Consider the following 22,966-nt stretch of genomic DNA (forward strand, 5'->3'; position numbering starts at 1 on the left):
AAGTGGGATTTGGGATCAAGAGAGGTTGTGTGTTTTGTCTCCAGCTTGTTTATAGGATGGAATGGACAATGATCCAAAAGAGGAAAAAGTGCGATGATGCAAAAGAGAGAGGGGACCACCCCTGGAGGCATATCCTTGAGCAGGTGAGAGAGAAAGGGATCTAGCTCAGCGCTTCTTAAACTTCATTGTGCCTAAGAATCACTTGGAGAGACAGTTCCCAGCCCCCACCCCATAAATTCTGATTCAGCAGGTCTGGAGTGGGGCTGGAGAATTGGTACTTCTCACCGTCTCCCAGGTGATGCTGATGCTGCCAGTCAGGACTGAGGACCACACATTGAGTACTGCTGACCGACTCTTGGGAAATTCATCCTGGTACTAGGAGGGAAGGCAGAGTGGATAGGCACTGATGAGGGTGGGCGGGTGGGTGTGGTGGTGGGAACGTGGAACTTGTCAGCTCATTGTTCTATTATCCCATTGAACTAGGAAGCAAGGCCATCATCTGAGAGTGAGGATGGGGGAAGAAGACTGAGGGTTTGAGGAGGGAGGAGAAAAATGTGAAATCAGTGTCTTCAAGAGTGGGAGAATAATAGTGTAGGGAAATGAAATAGGAGTGCCAGGCCAGCACCAAGGACCCACCTGCAGCTGTGGTGATGGACTTAAAGTAAAGCCAGGTAGCCACAACCTGGCCATGCAGGTGCTGACACAGTGGGCAGAGGTAGATTCAGCCAGGATCATGGTCTTGCCAAGAAGGTACAATGAAAGGAGGGGTTGAAGGGAATCGATTGTATATTAATGGGCAGGGTGATAATGAGGCCCCACATAATCTAAGTGGGTAAGGAGGGCAATGAGGGCTCATGAGTGATGATGGGGTGGTGAGGAACAGTGAAAAGGTGGTAGACCCATCAGTTGCAGATCTCAGTGACGTTGAAGAATCATTGGAGAGAATAGAAGACTGAGCTGGAAGGAGAAATTGTGATGGGAGAATAGGACATTTGAAATTGAGATTATGAAGGGAGCACAATTGTTAGTAATGGCAAAGTCAAGAGCATGGCCGTGGGTGTGAGTGGCCAAGGTACCATAAAGGATCAATGGAACAGGATAGAAAGCCCAGAAATAAACCCACACACCTATGGTCAATTAAGCTACGACAAAGGAGGCAAGATCATACAATGGGGAAAAGACAGTGTCTTCAATAAGTGGTCCTGGGAAAACTGGACAGCTACATGTAAAAGAATGAAATTAGAACACTCCCTAACTCCATACACAAAAATAAACTCAAAATGGATCAAAGACCTAAATGTAAGGCCAGACACTATAAAACTCAGAGGAAAACATAGGCAGAACACTCTTTGACATAAATCGCAGCAATATCTTTTTGGATCCACCTCCTAGATTAATGAAAATAAAAACAAAAATAAACAAATGGGACTTAATTAAACTTAAAAGCTTTTGCACAGCAAAGGAAACCATAAACAAGACGAAAAGACAACCCACAGAATGGGAGAAAATATTTGTCAACAAAGTGACCAACAAGGGATTAATCTCCAAAACATACAAACAGCACATGCAGCTCAATATGGAAAAAAAACCCCAAACAACCCAATTAAAAAATGGGCAGAAGATCTAAATAGACATTTCTCCAAAGAAGACACACAGATGACCAAAAGGCACATGAAACGATGCTCAACATCACTGTCAGAGAAATACAAATCAAAACTACAATGAGATACCGCCTCACACCAGTCAGAATGGCCATCATCAAAAAGTCTACAAACAATAAATGCTGGAGAGGGTGTGGAGAAAAGGGAACCCTCCTACACTGTTGGTGGGAATGTAAATTGGTACAGCCACTATGGAGAACAGTATGGAGGTTCCTCAAAAAACTAAAAATAGAACTACCATATGATCTAGCAATCCCACTCCTGGGCATATATCTGGAGAAAAACATAATTCAAAAAGATACATGCACCCCTATGTTCATTGCAGCACTATTTACAATAGCCAAGTCATGGAAGCAACCTAAATGTTCACTGACAGAGAAATGGATAAAGAAGATGTGGTACACATATACAATGGAATATTATTCGGCCATAAAAAAGAATGAAATAATGCCATTTGTAGCAACATGGGTGGACCTTCCTTCACCTAAATTAAGTAAGTCAGACAAATATCATATGATATCACTCATATGTGGAATCTAATTTTTAAAAAACCATATAAATGAACTTATTTACGGTTACCAAAAGGGAAATGTTGGGGGGAGGGATAAATTAGGAGCTTGGGATTAAAATACAAATACTACTATATATAAAATAGAGAACTAGCAAGGACCTACTGTATAGCACAGGGAACTCTACTCAGTATTCTGTAATAACCTACATGGGAAAAGAATCTGAAAAAGAATGGATATATGTATATGTATAACTGAATCACTATGCTGTACACCTGAAACTGATACAACATTGTAAATCAACTATACTCCAATAAAATTTTTAAAAATAAAATAAAAGCACTATTCCATGTGAGATAGGAAAAAAAAAAAGATTCCATAAAGGAATTCCTTCCATCACTGGGAGGAAAGGAAGTTGAGGAACTGGGAGGCTAAGTATTAGAAAGACTGCATTTGAGGATACTGAAATTACCAAGGATTATTATCAAGAGTATTATTGGAAGAGCACTGAGAGTTATTGTTTTCAAACTCTCCTTACTCTCCTTACTATCTCTAATGAGGGGAAGAAGTTTTGAAATATAAATCCTGGGCCCCCAAGCAAAAATTTCCCCATGAGCCTCCTTCTAATGCTAATTGCAGAATAAACAGAGGAGCCAGCAGGGGCTGCTGGTGGAGAAGCTGAGCCAGCAGAGAGGATTCGCTCTAGCTGACCAGTGCTGGCCTCAGAAGAGCCCAACGTTCCCCAGCTCTTTCCCTGCTTAATTTGAAGAATTAAGCGAGATGGTGAGATGCTGAGAACCTGAGGTGATTCATCACAGCCCGTGAATGCTTGTGATGTCTCCCCACACATTTTATATGGAATAGTAGTAGGCTGCTGGTTTATGACATCTTGGATTTAATGTTTAACTGCTGTGCGTGTTATAGTGCAGAAAAAACTAAATATAGACTTCAAATTAGGAAGTCTAAAAGGAATACCAAAGCAGCATCAATGGTGAGTGCAGGAACCAGGAGTTAAAAGTGGCAGATACTTGGCCGAGAGGGTGGTATCCCTGCCTAAGGACCCCACTCCACAACAGGGGTGTCCCAAGAGAAAAAATAGTAGCTTCAATACATGATGGAGAACGGACATCCTCCCTCCCTTCACTTGCCTGAGCAGAGCTGCACTTCTCAGAGTCCTCACTGTGTGGGACACACTGAATTCTACCCAGAGCTGTGGAGCGGGTTCCTCTCCTCCTCCCCTTCTCGCCCCGCATCAGATCCATGCATCCCTGAGGCAGAAAGGGGCCCAACTCCATGCCGTCCTCTCCATTTACCCTCTAAGCCTGAGAATTCACACACAAAATCTGGCCCCTTCCGCTGTGTAGACCATTGCTGCAAATCAGTGGAAGGCGGGGAGGGTGGAATAGTGGCCACTCCTCTGGCCACATATGAACCCCACCTGGGACCTTCCACAGGTGTCGGTAGCTGCATAGGAAGCGAGAGCTAGAGAGAGAACAGGAGGGAAGGAAGGATTCTCATCTAAAGCTGGCTGTCCTTGTCTCTGGGTGATAGGATTATGGACAACTTTTCCGCTTTCTCATCTGTATTTTCTAAAAGGAGTATGTGTTACTAATGTATGTGGGAAACTCCTAATAAAACTTGTTTTGTTGTTTATAAAACGCTTAGTTGGATGGGTTTGCCTTGATGAAGAGCACACCAACTGTGCAAGCCCACTCCAAGCAAACAGCTAAGGACTCTCCTGGCACACACCTGGGGCTCAAGTGCACCATATGGTGCACGGCAGTGGCAAGTATAAGAGTTGGTGATTCAGTGTTAGCATCACCTGGCAGGAGCCCCAAAACCGAGAGGATGGAAAAGACAAAGAAGCGCGGGAGGTGGTGCTGTTCTCAAGAGGGAGAGGACACTTACTGTCCCTCCAGCTGGTGATTCTCCATCTGGTCCCAGATTGTGGGGAGGGGAGCATTCTCCCGCAGTGTAACTGCCTTGTAAGCAAAGGACATTACATTGCACTGGCCAGTGTTACAAAGTAGGACCCTGTGCCACCCAGTCGGACATATATAATATTTCATTTTTCCCACCTGGTCTGGGTTACTCCGAATGCCGCACTGGCTTTGTCCTGAAGGTTGAGGTCAGGTTCAAAGACCTCGGGTCTGGTATAAATGCACAGTGACCTCAGATCAAGGGCAGACCCCCGATAAAATTGTTAAATGAATAAAGTGCACCTTTGGATATCTCCCTAAAAAGGAAAGAGCAGCTACTTCTCATCAGGGCACCTCGCTTTCTAGGGTCCCATGCAGGTAGCCGCTGCAGTACTTCCCCATCCTGAGTCCCAGTCCCTCAGGATTCTCATCCGGGACAAGCTCCCTCATCTGAGCCACTTGTGCGAAGGCTCAGACGCTGTAGCCCAATGTGTCACACCTCCCCACCTCCCGTCATATCCAAATCGTATCTGAACTCAGGCCTCTCTCTAGAAAGACATGGCTTTACCCAAATAAACAAAATGCTAATGATAAAAATTTCAGGTTGACCTCTGGGGTGCAAGTCGAGGAGAATTGGGGGGATAGGGTGAAGGGTCAGGAGCCCCGCTAAAATAACACTTTACTTATTCTTAAATATGTCTCTGTCAACAAGAATGTTGACTCACTGGAAGAGTAAGCTACTTTAAATACTTTATGGAGCAACAAGGAATTTTTAAATGGAAAGAAGAGAGGGAAGAGAAGATAAGAAAGAAAAAGGGAAAATAAGGAGTTAGTAGAATGAGAGACCGATTCTTAAAACACACCTATCTTCTTTCATTTGCTTTTCTCCTTGTCCTTTACAAGGGTAAGTTGATAATTAGCCCATGATGATGTGCTTCAAGTCTTATTTTTAATATATTATTTTCTAGGACATCAGTTCTCAAAGTGTATTCCAGGGAACCCTGGGGGGGTATCTTTGAGTCAAAACTATTTTCCATTTTAGAGGATTCTTGAGGTCAAAACTATTTTTGTAACAATAATAAGTCACAATTTGCCTTTCTTACTCAATCAAGTTTTCCAGAAGCCACATGTTGTGTGATGACATCATTGCATGAAAAAATGTTCTATGGTCCAAAATGTTTAGGAAATGCTTTTAGACTCTCTTAGAGGATTCACAATGTCCATTAGCATATTAAAGGCCCAGAGAAGTTCTGTGGTAAAAACAATTCTGTTTAACTTGTTTTAATACAACATTGCAAATTTATTTGACCATGGAATTTATTTTTGTTTTGTTTTAGTTTTGGTTGATTGGTTTAGTACCGCTTGCTATCATGTTTCGGGAAACGTTCCTCCAGGGATAAGATATCAAGCCAGGAATCCTCTGGCCAAGGAATTTATTAGAGATCCCTCCCCTGGACCGGAAGTGAATAAAGACTGGGCACTAGTATGTCAGGGTAGTGCAGTGCTCAAGAGCAGAGCCAGACTGCCTGAGTTCAAATCCTGACTCTGTCACTTACTAGCTGTGACTTTGGGCAAGTTACTTAACCTCTCTATGCCTTATATTCCTCATGCATAAAATGGGAAAGATTATACTCATACACACACACACCCCATATATATCTTACACCAGCATCTCGTACATAGTGAACACTAGATAAGAAATCTGTTACTGGGCCAAACATACTGGCCTAGGGTCAGGACCTAAAGCTAGGCCACTAACTAGTAATGTGACTCGAGACAAGTCATCTCTCTGCCATGGACTTCATTTTACCCATATGTCAAATTAGAAAGTGAGGTGAGGCAGTCTCTGAAGCACCTTCTAGTGCTGATAATCTCTGATTCCACACATTTCTTGCAGAAGGTGGCACTAACCTGGAGCACGACCGGAGAAAGGGTGGTCTAAGAACCCTCAGGTCCTGGGCAGCACCATCAGCAGATGAAGGGGTCCACAAGAAGCGATGGTTGGCCCTTGAGGATGGAGTCCATCTGTTCCACAGTTGTGCCTTCCACCGACCCAGCTTCTCACCCTGCCCAGGTGTGAAGGAGAAAGAAAGTGGGGTTTGCTATTCCTACCACCCCCCCCATGGCACCACTATGACTTAAAACTGGCTGCTTGAGATGAGGGTCTCGCTACAGTGAGGAATCCTCTCTTTACAAGGGGTTAAGAGGACACGGGGCTTCCAGCTTCATGGCAGGTTTTCCTGCTCTCTTCTAACCACACCAGCCCCTGGGAAACCTATGGCTAGTAAGACACAACAGTGACTGCCTCTATAAAAATTCCTCCAGTGTGACTTTACCACCACTGGGAATGAGGAGAACGCACAGACTAAAAAAACTGAAAATGTCTGTATAAGAAAGAGCTTTGAATTGCTGGCAGCTGTGGGCCAAGGTAGAGGCACCCAACGTAATGCTTAAGGGGCTAAATTGGGAACATTTGAATGCTTGGTTTTACTCGTGCTTAAAAAAGCCAGTAGCAGCTCAGCTGCCAGATGTTGGAGAACTTCAACATGTAGCTATCAGGCATGGTATCAGCAATGCTTTTACCAGGTGACCACACGTCAAAGGGAGATGATGACTTGCTTTCCTAAAACTGCTTATCTAGGGAGGGAGCCCGGTGGCTTTCATGTTTCATTTTCACTGAAGAAGTTAAATTTGGGAATACCACAAAGATCTCACTTAACTCAGAGAAGACTGGCACTAGGGCTTGTCAGCAAAGGAAGAATTTCTGAGAACTGTGGCTTTATAAGAGTTCAGCTCCCTGTAACTAAGGCCTTTGAGTATTCATTGAGCTACCCTCTCTCTAATTCAGTGTATCAATTAGGAATTGCTTTCAGTTGCTAGTAACAGAACTGACTACAGTGACTTGAACACAATGGTCTATTTTTTTAATGTGAAATGCAGGTGTGGGTAATTACTGGCATTGGTTCAGTGGCTTAAGAATCAAAAAAATTAGTACTGCATCTTTGTGATTCTTTTAGTCTTTTCTTTGTGACCTCAATATGGCTGTTGCAGCTCCAGCCATCACATCCACATTTCAAATGACAGGAGGCAGGTTGGATAGAATGGCAAAAAAGTATTTCCCAGAAGTTCCATCCAACAATTTCTGCTTTCATCTTCTACAAGAGAGGCAGAGAATCATAGTCTTTTTACTGAATACATGCCACCTGGAATAACATTGTGGGTCTGTTTCTAAGAAAGAAGGAGAGAGTGGATATCACATAGGAAACTAGTGTTCTCTGTATGGGGTTTTCTAGAGATGTGTTTAGACAAGAAGTTGCTGTCCAAACTGGTTTTTCTGGGACAGCTTGTTACGTGAAAGGGCAAGCACCTGGGGGAGCCTCAGTTTACCCAGTCTGGAAACTGACTTCCAGACCTCTCTCACTATGAGAGGAGGGGAAGTTAGTTCCCTAGTTCCCAAAGCAACTTGGTTAGGGAAGAAGAAGGGGATTCAGAAAACGGGAAAATCTCTGAAAAGTGGTGGATTCATTTCTTGATCAAAGGCAGTGTGCTCAACATTAAGCCTAAAAAAGATGAATGTATGTGGACACGGGGGGGTGACAGCACTGCTTGCTGATGGAGTGAGGCAGGCAGTGAATCAAGGAAACATGGTTCACACCCCTGTTCTCAGTAAGTCTTATGTGTCCAATAGCTGTCATAAGCCTGTATTAATAAGCTGCATGTTTTGCTTTGAGGGACATTATTTATTCTACTGTGACTGTGTATTTGATGGGACTGGACATTGGCAGTTTTTTATCTTCTTTTCTCATGGACCTGGAATGTCCTCCCTCCCACCATCTCTCCTCCTCCCCCTTCCCAACATCTGCACATTGGTCTATGGAAAAGGCTCCTACCCATCCTCCAAGCCTCAGCTTAAAACTCACTTTTCATGACCCTCCATGGCAGAGTTCAGGCCCCTTTCTCTGACTCTCCCAGTCCCCTTGCAGCCACACTGAAGGAGTGCTTCTCACACTGTGTTATCGTGGCCTCTCTACAGGAGCTTTCCTGAGTCCCTTGGCTCAGGAGACCCTAGACTCTGAGTCCCTTGAACTTCAAGGGAAGAGGCCAAGGCACTGGGATCTTTGTAACTCCTGGTGCTGGACACATAGAGGCTAAAAGCATTTTAAATTATTTTAAAATCTTTTTTATTGCAGTGTAATACACAGAGAGAAAAGTGTGTGTATTAAAAGGGGATAGCTGAATTGATTTTTATAAACTGAGCACATCTCTTTAACCAGCACCCAGATCATGAAAGAGATTATTCCCAGTGCCCCAGAAGCCCCTTGCATATACCTTCCAGTCATAACCCGTTCTGTTACCCTGGCTTCACTCTTCTGGAGGCGCCTAACACAGCTTTCCCTGTCCTGCCCAGATGCCCATTTTATTCATGCCCATCGTCTGGGAAACTGCATGGCAGAGACTTACCCCTGCCAGTGGACATAAGCATGTCATGGCTATGCTGTCTCCAGATGCCCAAATTCCCACTTCACAAGGTGCCAGAGTCAGAGAAAATGGTCCCTAACTCGTTCCACACTACTAGCTACAGGGCAGCTCTGCCTGTGACCCAAGTCTAAGTCCCTCACGGGCAGTTCTGTCATTTGATCTCCACTTTTATCAAGTTGGATAAGGTTCCTTCTGTTTCTAACTTGCTGAAATTTCATATGAATGTGTATAGAATTTAATGCTTTTAAGCCTCTGATTAATTACAAAATCATTTCTTTTTAATAGATAAAGACTCCAGGGTTTCTATTTCTTCTTGTGTCAGTTTTGGTAAGCTGCATTAAAAATAAAAAGAAAGAAATTTATCAATTTTATCCAGATTGTCAAATTTATTGCATAGTTACTTATAATCACTGCTTTGTTTTTATTTTGTGAACTCTGTGATTCTTGTATCTAATTGTATTTTCTTCATTGCTTTGACTAGTTAGAAGCTTGGTCAATTTTTTTGTGTAGATTCTAGAAACTTTATGGAGTCATGTGGCATTATCTGAAGATCTTAAAAAATATATATCATTTAAAAAAAAAAAGAAAGAAAACATGATTCAGACCCTCCAGAATCTTACTATTTAGAAGAGACAAAACATGTAAACTAGATAGTGAGAGAGGCTGCTATAGACTGAATATTTGTCTCCCCACCCCCCACCAAAATTCAAATGTTGAAACCTATCCCCACAAGGTGATGGTATTAGAAGGTGGGCTTCTGGGAGGTGATTAGGTCATGAGGGTGCAGCCCTCATGAATGGGATTTGTGCCCTCATAACAAAGACCCCAGGTAGCTCCCTCAGCCCTTCTGCCATGTGAGGACACAGCAAGAAGACACAGCTGGGGCTTCCCTGGTGGTGCAGTGGTTAAGAATCCGCCTGACAATGCAGGGGACACAGGTTGGATCCCTGGTCTGGGAAGATCCCACATGCCACGGAGCAACTAAGCCCACACGTCACAACTACTGAGCCTGTGCTCTAGAGCCCATGAGCCACAACTACTGAAGCCTGCATGCCACAACTACTGAAGCCCACGCACCTAGAGCCCATGCTCTGCAACAAGAGAAGCCACCACAATAAGAAGCCGGCACACCACAACAAAGAGTAGCCCCTGCTCATCGCAACTAAAGAAAGACCACGCGTAGCAACGAGGACCCAACACAGCCATAAATTAATTAATTAATTAATTAATTAATTAATTAATTTAAAAATCATTAAAAAAAAAAAAAAAAGAAGACACAGTCATCTATGAACCAGGAAGCAGGCCCTCACCAGACACCAAATCTTCTGACACCTTGACCTTGGACTTCCCAGCCTCCAGAACTGTGAGAAATAAATTTCTGTTGTTTATAAGCCACCCAGTCTGTGGTATTTTTGTTATAGCAGCTTGAACAGACTAAGACAGAGGTTAAGTGGAGTCAGCACCAGGCACAGAGAGGGGGATGGACATCACCACCAGGATGCACCCAAAGGAGTCAGACAAGATGGGAAAGCTGCAGAGTTTGCTGGATAACCAGGTAGGGGAGGGGGTATGTGTTAGGGGAGGGGGGTGAGTTTTGCCTAGCCACACGGTGGGGCTCCCTCAACTGGCAAGAGAAGTAGCCCTTGGCCTGAATTCCCAAGGGCCACCACGGATCTCAAACAAAATGTCATCCCCACATTTCCAGCTCTCCATCCAGCCCTATAAAACAAAGAAGCGGAATTTAAGATCCAACCGAAACCAGGAAAGGGCACAGCACATAGAAATACCATAGCTAAGAACCAAAATGCTAACTTCTGTTACAGGAGAGGAAAAACTCTTACATGATGTGTGGGGGATGGATTGAAGAAGAGGAGATATCTTGTTCTGGACTTTCCTCTTGGGTCTTCTTCAGATTTGGGAGCAAAAATGGGTTGTGGGAAAAGGAGACGTAAAGTGAAGGAGTAGTACAAGAGAAAGACAAATACTGTATGTTATGACTTATATGTAGAATCTAAAAAATAAAATGAATGAATATAAAAAACAGACTCACATATTAGAGAACAAACTAGTGGTTACCAGTGTGGAGAGGGAAGTGGGGAGGAGCCAGATAGGGGTAGGGGATTAAGAGGTACAAACTACTACATATAAAATAAATAAGCTACAAGGATATATTGTACAGCACAGGGAATATAGCCAATATTTTCTGATAACTTTAAATGGAGTATATAATCTATAAAAATATTGAACCACTATGTTCTACACCTGAAACTAATATAATATTGTAAATCAACTATACTTCAATTTTAAAAAATAGCATGTTCCCTTTCAAAACAGAAAAAAAGAATAGCTTGTTTGTTCCTTAAGTCTATGGTTTCCAACTGCTATTCCATGCTTCCAGCAGTTACCATATGCTCACAGATTTTAAAATCACAATAAACGTCAGGGAGAGCTGCAGTGCAATAATTCCCACCTTTGTTCACTTTCCAGCACCGCCTTCCCATCAGATCACATTGCTTAAATAATGACTGGTCCTCCCTCCCCCTGCACATTAAGGTCACAGCTCCTCTCTGTTAACAGCAGTGAGAACAGCCAGTTTTACTCTTGTGGGAAGTTAGCAGAATTGCGAACTAACCATTGAGGTTTGAATGGGTCATGAAACTTTTTGTTGCTAACACTTGCTTTTCCAATGGTTAGACTTTAAAAATATTTCTTCTCCCTAGTAGCATCTTTTATATTATCACAGCACACAAGAGCAAAGACTGATTCCACCTTGTCCTCTGTGTTTAATTTGTATCATGAGAGGCTGATAACACAGGAAGCAGTTGAAGGAGTGACTCTGGAGGCGAGCTATCTGGGGTCAAATCCTGGTTCTGCCATTATTCGCCCAATGAAATTGGGCACGGTATTTACCAGTCTGTGCCTCGAGTTTCTCATTTGTAAAATGGAGCTAATCTAAGTGTCTACCTTGTAGAACTGTGAAGATTAAATGAACGGACAAATGTAAGCTGATTAGAACCGTGCTGGGAACAGATGCCAGTTATTATTATCAAATAACTAGCCGTGAATGTAATCATGTACTTGTTTACCTCGGTAGCTTCTTAAGGGTTAATCCTTAAGGCTCAAGTCCTGCAGGGACCTTCAATGTGTTTGCCCACTTAGATTCCGGGCAATGAAGAGGCTTGCTCTTCTTTATACCTCCCCTCCCTCTCCCCCTTGCCCTTCCCACCGCCAGCATCTTCTATGGCGCACGGAGCAGGCCTATGGCCAGAGGTAAGTCACTGGCTTCCCTGTGTCCAATAGCAGAGGAGGATGGAAGAGAGATGGAAGGACGGCACAGACCTGAGGGGCAGAAGTGTCCTCAGCTCAGAGTTGTTCTTTTTTCTTTCCTGCAAGCCTGGTAAGGTGGCTACCTTACACCACTGCAGTCTGTCCAAGGCATCCAATTATCTGTACACCTGTTTGAGAAGCAAGCTGCTCGTGGAGGTGAGGCGAGCAGGCCTGGCCCAGCTCCTCATGACGCCAAACAGGCTAGCACTGCTCTTGGGAGCCTTGCCGAGTGGTCTGGCCTTGGAGGAGCTGCCAGCTCCCCAGAGAGAGTTGGACCTTTTCCACGTAATGAGATTGACTCAAAAAGAACGGAGTTGCTCTCAACACCTGCTCACCCTCTCACAGCTCTGAAGGCCAAGAGGGGAATGGGTAATTGCAGACCACAGGCAATGAAAGAAAAAGAAGGAAAAAAAGTCAGCAGCCCTTAGTTCAGCATCTTCCCCACTGTCCTTTCATGGGAGGAGATCAATGCAGGACTCACCATGTCTGTCTCTGAGTGGACAGCCGGGAAACAGAAGAAGGGCTCAAAGGGCAGCAGGAGGGAAAGGACAGAGGGATCCAGAAAAGCAGCCCCAGAATAATCTCTTTTGCTGACGCTAGCTTGAAATGGGTTTCTGTGACCTGTACCCACTCTCATTTGTAAAACATTTTGTGAGAAATGCAACACGGACCCCTGGGCACAAGCAGAACAGCCTGGTCCCATTTCAGAGGAGCTGCAGGGTGGCTTCAGGGCCCCCGAGGCACCCCGCAGGCCCAGCCCCACTCACTGACAGGCCTCCAGCCTCACCTTGGTTCACTTTGCTTGGCCTCAGTGCCCAGCCAGGGCCAGGCTCCACAGAGCTCACAGGACAGGACTCACAGAAAACAGCAGAGACAGGGACACTATGAGAGGAGGTTCTTCAAATCATCTCTCACTCTTCCGTTGACTGTTGTAATCAGACCACTAGATGCTGCCATCGTGTTTGTAGAAGGCACCTCTCCTGGTACCTGCCCAGTTTATACCAACAGGGATGGACAAAGGTGTGACCCCTGCCCATACTCACGGCTCATCGGACAAGGAGTGCACCCCCAGCCCAGGCTGAACCGATGTGAATGAGAACCTGAGAGAAAAGTCTGGGCTCATGGCTTGAATGGAGGGTGTGCAATCGCAGGTGCCACGGGGTGACCATATTTGGCCTGCAAGCCAGAACAACAGAAGACGATCTGCAGAGAGGGAGGAAAATGAGGACAGGTGACTATACAGAGGAGCCACAGGGAGTGAGCTGCCTGTTTCCCCAGCTCTCCAGACCCTCACTCCCTGCCTGTGGTTTCTGAGAGATTTCCCAGTATCCTTTCAACTCAGTGCCTTCTTTTTTTCGCTCATTTATTAGGTTTTCTATTATGTGCATCCAGAACAACTTCCACAAGGGCGGTGATTCGCAGTTTATTGAAGGCTTACGTATCATGTTGTTTGGATTTCACTTCTCACACTACTCCAGGGAGAAGACATGGGAGGTATCATCATCAGCATTTTATGGCCAAAGAAGCCCAGGCGACCCACCAGCCACTCAAAGTCTCCCAGGAAGGGAGGCAGTCTTTGACCCAGACCCAGCATCACCTCTACCACGCCCCCTTGACCTTGAAGGTGTGCCTCCAGGAAAAGGGATATTGGCTCCAAGGCTTAATCAAAAGAGATGTGCTGCATTCCTAGGCACAATCAGATGCTTCACTGGAAAATGGGAGCTTCGGCTTGATCTTTAATTTCCACACCTTCACACCAGTCACACCAGCCTCTACAGGCAGAGCTGGCCATGCCTCCGACTTTGAAAACAAAGTACATAGAGACAGCAGAGAATCCTCCCTCTTATAAAACTATTTGAAGCCTGTACTATTATGATATTGTTTTAGCATCCATCGTACTTTACATCTTTCTCCCTTCCTCCAGGGCACCTGTAAACAAGGAGCAGACATGTTACATTTCTCCTCCCAACCTTTGTCTAGTCCTCACTCTGACGTTTCCACCCAAAGTAGATTAACTCAGAAATTGGCAATCTCTCCTGCTGTCCTGTGTCTGTGCTCATGTGCACGTGCACACACACACACAACTCATGGATAACAAATTTTTGAAAAACAGGTTTATTGAGATATAAATTCAGATACCATACAATTCACCCATTTAAAATGTATAGTTCAATGGTTTGAGGTATATTACACTATTTTTTTTTAACTGTGGTAAGTATATACATATAACATAAAATTTGGCATTTTAACCATTTTGATGTGCACAGTTCAGTGGCATTAATTACATTCACATCGTTGTGCAGTCATTGCCACTATCTATTTCTCGTGGATACCATTTTTGGCTCTATCTCTTTCTCCCTCCCTCCCTTACTGCTTTCTGTCTTTTTATTTATTTAAGGAGAGAGGGAGAGTCGATCTCTCCGCTAGCCCTGGCTTTCTCATGCGTGCGAATCCCTACTGCTTCACTTTACATCCCTCTATTAACCAACGGAAGCCAAGACTTGAAGGCAAGATGTTGACTTGATCAAGTGGGAATTTCTGCCTACTCTCAAGTCCCCATGACACAGAGAGAACAACCTGCTTCTGGGAAGTCTCCTGGGTGCCAAGCTCCCCTGCCCAAAGGGGAACTGCTGGAGGGCAGGGCTGTGTATCCTCAGGGGCTCAGCAAATGTCTGCAGAGTGGCCTTGGGGACTTGGTGGGCTGTCCTCTGCACTGGCCTAGAGGCAAGCACCTATAGGGTTCTTCAAGGAATTTCTCCCCAGCTGAAAGTTAGGTTTTGAACGTTTTCTTCCTTCTTCATCACTTTTGCTTGCCTCCTGTTACTTCGTACATGTCCTAACTGGTGTGAGAGAGAACCTTCTGGAAATTCAATCTAATTGGATGCTAATGTGGGCTCAGCATTTTCATGCTCTCCCTCGTGGCCTGTGGGGAAAAGTGGGTCCTGAAAGGGTGTTAAGTGACAGATTCTTACTTCTGGGTTCTGGGAACAGGCACTCCCACCCCAGAATCCACTCCGAGGGGAAGAGAGGAAGGAAGGAAGGGCTTTCCAGAGGGAAACTGCAGTTCTCAAGCAGAATCTCAGGCTCTCTCTACACAGGACTGACTTATGAACCTGAATGGAAGGCTCCCAATGAGCCCCATCTCCTCCACCAAAAGCCATCGTTGGGGATGTCATTACTGTCATTCATCACGCACGTGGACAATCAACAGCCCAGTCTCCTTGTGAGAGTCTTCTGTGTAATTAAATGTGCTAGACTGACAGCCCCCAGAAGAAAGGGTAATATTTCCTGGATGTAAAATGGCTTTTCTTTAATCCCAAGCGGCGGCATGTTGTTGCTAAGTGCCTATTTTTCTGCCTTTCAAATATAAAGTGACTAATGGGGTATATTTCATAACACATTTGCAAGTATGTAGGTATTCTCACACTTCAGTGCTCTTTAAGATATTATTATCTGCCAACACTTGGACTATGTGCTAGTATGCAAATTAGACATAATAAGGAAGAAGGGAGAAGTTCTTTGCTCCTGAAAAATCATATTTATAAGGTTAACGAGATTTATATATTACATCAGGGAACTGGGGTTAAAATGCAAGACTTTTTAAATGGAATAGTTGGCAACACTAAAGATTCGCTGGTGTTTTTCCCTGCACAAGATCAAAACTTTTCATCTCTGCTGAGGTTTAATGAGATGGAAAAAAAAATTCCCACAAAATCAAAACACATAGACTCCAACTTCAAGAACAAGGCAGACATTCTAAGTTGAATGTTTTTGACTGGCAGTGCCAAGAACAGGAGCAGGATTTTAAAAACACATAACTTTGCATTAAAAAAACCAAGTTAAGTTAAATATTTCAATGAGTTATCCATTGAAACCAGGAAAGTGGGCACTTTTATTTTTTGGATAAAAGGGAAAATACCAGGAAAATGCAATCTAATAAAATACACATGCCCAAAAAAAACTGGAAAAAATTTACATACACGTGTACATATGCACACTTTATAGAATTATGATGTACTCTATAAACAAACAGGAAAATGTTCTGAACCCAGCCTGGTCAAATAATGGGAAGTTATGATTTAGCAAGTATTCTGATTATAGGTAACCGTCCCTACCTTAGAGCATATGTCTATTTAGTATTAAAATAGAAACATAACTAAGTTTGTACTTGCTAAAGAATCAGATATCAGCAAAATACAGTCAACACTAAAACAATGATGATGATTAAGTTATCAGTGATGACTCAAAGACACTTCAGGATCTTGTGGCACTTGGGACCATTATTACAAACATGAAGTTACAACTGTCTTTGAAGCCGTTATGTATCAGTGCTGAATAACAGAGTTCCAGTTGACAGGATATTGGATTAATCAAATGTAGATGTTCTGGAAAGGTTTCAAGAGGCCAGCAACAGTGGAGCCATCCAGCACACCCAGAAGGAGGCCAGGGCCAGGCCAGTTTTGCTCTTTACTGGGTACACCTAGGCATAGCCCTGGGCACATAGTACACACTGGATGAGTATTTGCTAAATAAATATTGTGGATGAATGAATTAGTGAATAACAGAGGGTTAAATTGGAATTTTTCTGTTGTTTGAGAACTTCTGCTGATGCCCAAAACTGAGATGGGTAACAAGTGGCCCAAAGAGAGATACAGCTTCTATCCATGTAAGACTTGTTAGGAGTTGGCCAAAAACAAGAGATATAGATACAGATATATAAAATTTTAGATTGATTGTAAGAGAGTTTTAGTAAGAAGTACTGTGCATTCATTTATTTTCCTTTTCCTCTCATTGGAGGAGGGGAGGAAGTGCTTCCCCCATGTTTGAACCAAGTGAGGATGGCTCCAAGAGGACCATTCAGAGAGTGGGGGAGGAGCAGAGATAAAATCTCCCTTCTTGATGGATGCTTGCTGAGCTACAGGGTCTTGAGACAATAGGTGAAAAGTTTCTCTGTGGACCACGTGAACCCTGAGGATGGTAGCTGGGCTTGAGTCTTCTATAGGACCAGCCAAGGGCCTTTCTCTGCTATGGAGAGGCGAACCTGGCATTAGACGGCCATGTGGGGTATCCCATTGCTCTGAAGCTGAAGGGGAGTCCTAAGAGTCAGCCAGAGAGGGCATCCAAGTCCAGGTACTGCAAGGCACAGGCCCTGTTTGGGGGGGGGGGGGGCGGGGAGTGGGGATGGGGCAGGTCCAAGGAACTCACTAAAGTGCCTTACAAGAGAAAGAACCAGTACCAGAACATCTGTATTCAGAGGACACCAACGGCTGTTACAGCAGACCCCGCCAAGTAAAAAGACATTTTTGCTTCTTCCCCTCTTCTCCCCTCTCTTCCTCTACCTTGGGGAGTCATAAGCAGCTAGTGAAAGGCAAGAGACAATGCAATAATAAAAGACTATGCAACCTTTTTGAGCTTGGGTCAAACCTGAGCTGAGGGAAGAGGCAGGAATTTGAATTTGGCAGGAAACAGTTGTAAATGTATATTGGACTGTACTTTTTAATACTCTAACATGAGGACAGTTCATTAATACCTGAAAGGGACTGAATAGTTCTGGGATCTGCCTGAGATGTCGCCCAATGAAAGAAGATTTGACAGCAGTTTGGAAGGGCAGTGATAAGAGAGAGAGGAAAAAAAGAAGCAATTTCCTGGTTATATCCCACCAAGACCAGCACATTTGATAACTAGTTATGAGTGAATAGAAGAATAAATGACTGAAATAATTTCTGTATAATTTAGTTGGCACTATGGCCACCTGTCCCTGCTCACCTTATCTGCATCCAGATGATGTCCTCCCCTCAGCTATAGGTAGAGGATGGGATGAGGCCTCTCCACCAGCTGCACGGTGTGGCTGGGAAAAGTCATCCCACCGGTGAGTCAGGGAAGGTTGACCTCTTGCATTCCTGACTTCTCTCTGGTGTGCTGTGGCTTGATCACTCATTATCACCTTATCAAACACTGTGACTGCTAAGTGTTACTCTGGCCCCAGTAAGAAACGACTTTCAGTGGGCAAGTTAGCAAAGCGTCTGGGTGTGATGTAACCCTACGTTTGGTACAGGACGTCTCCACTCCAGGCTGCTCAGGACACTCCCCGGACAATAGGCCTGAGAACTTGGTAAGAAGTGTGGAAACCTCTCTCTCCCGGGTCTCTGGGTGTTTCGGGGACCAACTCTCTGCAAGAAGGCTGAACGGTTGGTTCCTGCTTTTACCATCTCTCCCTCGATGAGCACAGCACAGGTTCCTTTGTAGAGGAGTCTATGAACTTATGTTGGCAAGAAGATCCCTTCTAACCCTGCTCTTTAAGTGTAGGGCTCATGGTAGCCTGCATGGCATTGTCCCCATTCTTCTTTTGTAACCTAATTGCGTTGCCCAGAACTGACTGATCACTGGTCTCTCTCTTCTTCTAGGGCCAGAGTTTCCTTTCATTCATGATTCTACCTTAGGGTACAGAGTAGAGCTTCAATAGATGCTGGTCAGTGAATGAATTTGATTTGCTCTGATAGGTCTCCTCGAGACAGGAGCAGACTCGTCTTCCAGAGGGAGCAGCAGAGGCAGAGATGGAGGGGTGGGGGAAGTGTTTGGCCAAAGGTCGCAGGTGATGCAAGGTGAGAACAGAGCAGGGTGATGAGCCTCAAAAAATAACCATGAAGCCAAATGTCTCGGTAAAGTCAAGTCAAAAGCTAGCTGCCTGGAGGTCAGGCGCCTTCTCTGAGTACGGACTCTTAGCCCAGAGCCCCAGATAGTCATGAGGCCACCACCTCTATTTAGTGGCATTTTATAGGTCATCAACTCACTTTTCACAGCAACCCAGAGGGAAGAGAAGCAGATATTATTCTCCACAATTTTACAGGTCCAGAGAAGTTAAATGACATTCCTGAGGGTGCAGAGCTACTAAAGGAGGAAGTGTGATGACCTCAGGTCACATGATCCCAAATCCGTGAGCTTCCCACTAAACCTGATCAAACCCAACTGTACAAGCACATACAGAGCATTTCAGGACCCTCCAGGTGCCCCTTTTAATTTCAGGGCCATGCTAGGAGAGACGTCTCTCCATTTTTGTGTATTCTTTAGAGGTTCCTTCAACTCTTCCCCGGAAGGGCCCACCAGGCCTGGCAGTGCTCTCATTCCCAGGAAAAGCCACACACAGTCCCTCCTCCTGGGTCCCCAGTTGTAGTGCGGGAGCCTGTCTGCAGAATCTGGCTCCAGGTTGGGCTCCACAGCTTGTGCTGAGCCTGGATGGGACAGATTGCTGGGATCCAGAAGTGGCTCTGCAGCCAGCACACTTGTGGTATGGGAGAGGCCACCGTGCCAAGGTTGTCATTTTCTGCTCCAAAATGTCGAGCGAGAAGCGAGGTCGGCAGCATCCTGCCCTTGGTGCCTCAGATGTGCAAGCTTTTGTTTGCACCAGAAAACCCAATGTATTTCATTCTCTTTGGAGTAGTGTCTCGGCATAAAGATAAAAGAGTTCCTGAAATTTGGCATACTCAGGGGTCTAATTTACAAAGCTGGGACCAGAAGGTGGAATGGCTTTCGAGGTTTCGTTCAGATTGTTAATAGAGATGCCAAAAGATGTCTTTTTAATGTTCAGTTGGCTTCCTCTTTTAATGTCAATACCAGCTTAATGATGAAGGTAATAAATGACACACTGTGATATCTTGCCCAGTTAATTTTTAAAAGGAAATTTAGGGGGAGGGCCTGAAATTACTTTTTGTTTTTTAATGACAAAGCATATTTAGACAGGCTAAATGTGGCAAAATAAATAAATAAGTAAATATCAGTTCAGAGACTTCGATTTACCGAAACTCATTTTAAAAGCAGGAAGAGACATGAAAGGCAAAAATTCTACGCAAATTCAAATAGTTTCCAGGGAAAATTCCTGTAACCTTGAAGAAAAATAAAGGCTCACGGATATCTTTGGAATTTCTGAATGGTAGGACTGTTTCCCGAGAGCGTTTAAAACATCCCAAGTGAAAAATGAGAACAAGGCCTAAATTGTTTGGTAAAGAGCAAAGAACCCTTTGGTTTAAGAAAAAGAGGGGGGGGGGGCGGACCGTAAGAGTCAAAAATGCTATAAGGGGCTGAAGTTTCACATGAAATATGAATGATGGTAGCTTTTTGCCAGAAAACTTTTACTAGATGCCGTATGCAAAAATGTATATTATAATCATTTTTTAAAGCCCATTTCATGCCATCTTGCACTCTCTGAGCTTTCCCTTTGCTTTTTAGCCCCGTAAAAGGTGTCAGGGTCTGGGGCTCTGCTGGGTGGGGCCTGCCAGGCACACAGAGCCAAGCTCTTTTCATGGCTTTGCAGGACTCCAGGCATCTGTCGTTTGCAGCCCCATCCCTGCCCAGATCCCTGTTCATCTCGAGGCAGTGGAGCTTCTTTGCCATTATCATTTATTCTCTCCAGCATTTCTAAGCCCCTCAAACCTCAAAATTGGACATTATCCTGGATCCTAAGGAGGATACATGGTAGAGTGACATACATGGCTGACCTCAAGCAGCTTATAATCCATTGGCGTAGATGGCGTCATGTGACATACATAGGAGGTGAAATAATAGCCACTATCATCTGATGCGTGTAATAAAGTCCAAGCACTTTGAAAATGCTAACAAGAGAGCAATTACTTCTATCTGAAAGGCTGGGGAAGCCCTCATTCAAGCAGCATCAGTGCAAAGGAACCTTGAGGGGTGAATTGGGATTTGGCAGAGAGAGAGGGAGAAGCAGGCAGAAGGAGCACAGGAGGAACACAGGCCTGGGGCCTGGATGTGCCCGGCACCTTCAGGGAATCTCCAAATCCTCTGTGCCTGGTACAAACGTGCGGTGGGACATGTGGGGAGGGGGAGGTTGGGCCATGCCTTGGGAGGTTTGAGCACTGGGATAAGGACTCAGAGTTGATTCTGGAGGTGAAGGGAGGCCAGACCATCGGGTGCAAAGGAATTATGAAGCTCAGGGGACCCGGGATGCCTCTGAAACTGCATCTATTCCTGCGCTCGTGTGTGGTATGTATTGTGAACAGGAAGATGTGTCCATAGCTTTCTCTAGCTTTTCCAAAGGTCTCACTGTTCTGAGGCCAAGTCCCAGGGCCAGGCTGGAGAAGAGTCTCACTGCCATCCTTCTCCCCAGCTCCCCAGCTACAGCCCAGACACAGGCACAGAAGACGCCTCCAGCTCACCCACCTCTGGACCACATTAAAATAGAGACCTGGTGGGGGGGGCGGGCTTCCAGACACAGGTGGCCCCACTGGGCCTCCTCTGGGACCTCCCTGTGGTATTACATTTCCAAACTACCTAAGGGTGGTTATTCACACCACATTTTAATGTCAAATAAAAGGAGAATTGTCCAATAACTTCGGCCACGAGGTTCAGATTTCAAACTTTCCCCCTTTGGCAGCATCATCTCAATTGTTTAAAACAAAGCAGCAAACTCTGTCCACAATTTCCCTGCTCCTCCGGTGGCTCAAAACCAGACCCCAGCCTCTCATCCGTCTCCGTCCCTCACCACTGTTGCCAGCTAGCAACCAACAGAACCCTGCTGTCCTTTTCCATTTTTTATTTAGTGAGAGTAAATGTGGTCCTCTCCCCTACACCCCACTCCTCTCGCGCTTTTCGTTAGCGGGCCAGGCTACAGATCTTGTCCTCGGAGCCCTTTGCTCTATAGACCAACAGTAGCAATGGAGTTTTCCAGAACAACGCCCATGCTCTACCTGAGATCAGTTTTAGCTGTTTTACTACAACCACTAACCACTGCTGCAGACGGCACCAGGTTGGTCATTAGGAGGCCTCCACGTCGGGAGCTGTGGGCTGTGGGAAATGGGGATGAGGGGTCACAGAATCTGGGGGAGGAAGGAGGTCGTTTGTTGGATCCAAATCAAAGCCTCCTCAAAGAGTGGAGAAAGAAGGGCCTCACAAAGGGCAGCTGCCAGAATGCTGTGGCTGATTTTAGAAGTATGGAGGCTACAAACCTGAAACACCACTCAGAAATGAGTATTTCCTGGATTTAAAACATGCAGGCTTCACCAAGAAGCAAATATAACTATGTGCCAAGCGCTGGGTGAGATTTAGAGACTCAGGAACGTGTCTGCACCCCTCCGCAGGTGCCTTCCCTCTCCCTCACCTGACTGTGACCTTGCAAGGTGCCCGACTCACCAGTGACAGCCCCCAAGCCCCCACTCACAGTCCTGAGTGTGGGTCTTGCATGTGGTAGACGTCAGTGACTGTGTGTTGAAGAGATCTGGCTTGTTCAAATGCTTGTTGAACTCTCTTTAGGTACCAGATGCTGTACCAAGCCCCGAAGACAGACTTAGATAAATAAAGCCTAGTCCCTGTGCTCCAGAGGCTAAATGACCACGGGAGACATGAAGGGAAGAGCTAACATTTAGGTAAAATGACCTAAGACCTAAACAAATGAGGAGGTAAACAAATGAACAGGCATAGCATGGGTCTGGTGAAACTTTGCTTTGGTTGGCAGGGCAAAACTGCTCACATTACCTGGACCCAGGGCAAGGAGCTCATCTACTTACTTCCTCCCCTTCTGGTAAAGCCAAAGGAAAGAGAACCACAGCCTTGCCCCAGCAGAAGGAGAACGTGGCTGGACACACACCCCTTCCTCTTTCCCATCCCATCTCTGCAGCTCTGGCAGCCGGATACTCAGAAACACAGAAGCTGGGACACACACCGCCATGGATTTGCTCAGAAACACAGAAAGGTCAGGACACCCCAGTGTCCTGGGGACAAATACGCTGGGAAGAAGAAGATAGGAGGAGGTTGATTTGTAGGGAAAGTTCAGAGGTAGAACTGCAGGTTTTCAGAACTTTCCCGAAGTTAAGTGCGCACACACACATCTATCTATCTACCTACCTACCTACCTACCTACCTACCTACCTACCTATCATCCATCCATTGCCCTTTCCACTTTGCTTTTAGAAGTGAAAATGAAGATACAGATGGCCAAGAAGCACATGAAAAGATGCTCAACATTGCTAATTATCAGAGAAATGCAAATCAAAACTATCAATACAATGAGATATCACCTCACACCAGTCAGAATGGCCATCATCAAAAAAGTCTACAA

The 22,966-nt window shown here is 45.0% G+C and overlaps 1 protein-coding gene across 2 annotated transcripts in view; it reads right to left on the minus strand.

The window, feature by feature from the left end:
- ARMC2 (armadillo repeat containing 2) overlaps nucleotides 1-22,966 on the minus strand; it is a 258,731-nt gene that overhangs the window by 185,244 nt on the left and 50,521 nt on the right. For both annotated transcript variants that reach the window (XM_007190659.2, XM_057528083.1), the window contains exon 2: nucleotides 6,001-6,155. The gene's annotated coding sequence lies outside the window, so the exon portion shown is untranslated. The remainder of the gene's footprint in view (nucleotides 1-6,000; nucleotides 6,156-22,966) is intronic.

The sequence above is a fragment of the Balaenoptera acutorostrata genome, chromosome 14, assembly GCF_949987535.1.
Source record: "Balaenoptera acutorostrata chromosome 14, mBalAcu1.1, whole genome shotgun sequence".
NCBI classification, from domain to species: domain Eukaryota; kingdom Metazoa; phylum Chordata; class Mammalia; order Artiodactyla; family Balaenopteridae; genus Balaenoptera; species Balaenoptera acutorostrata.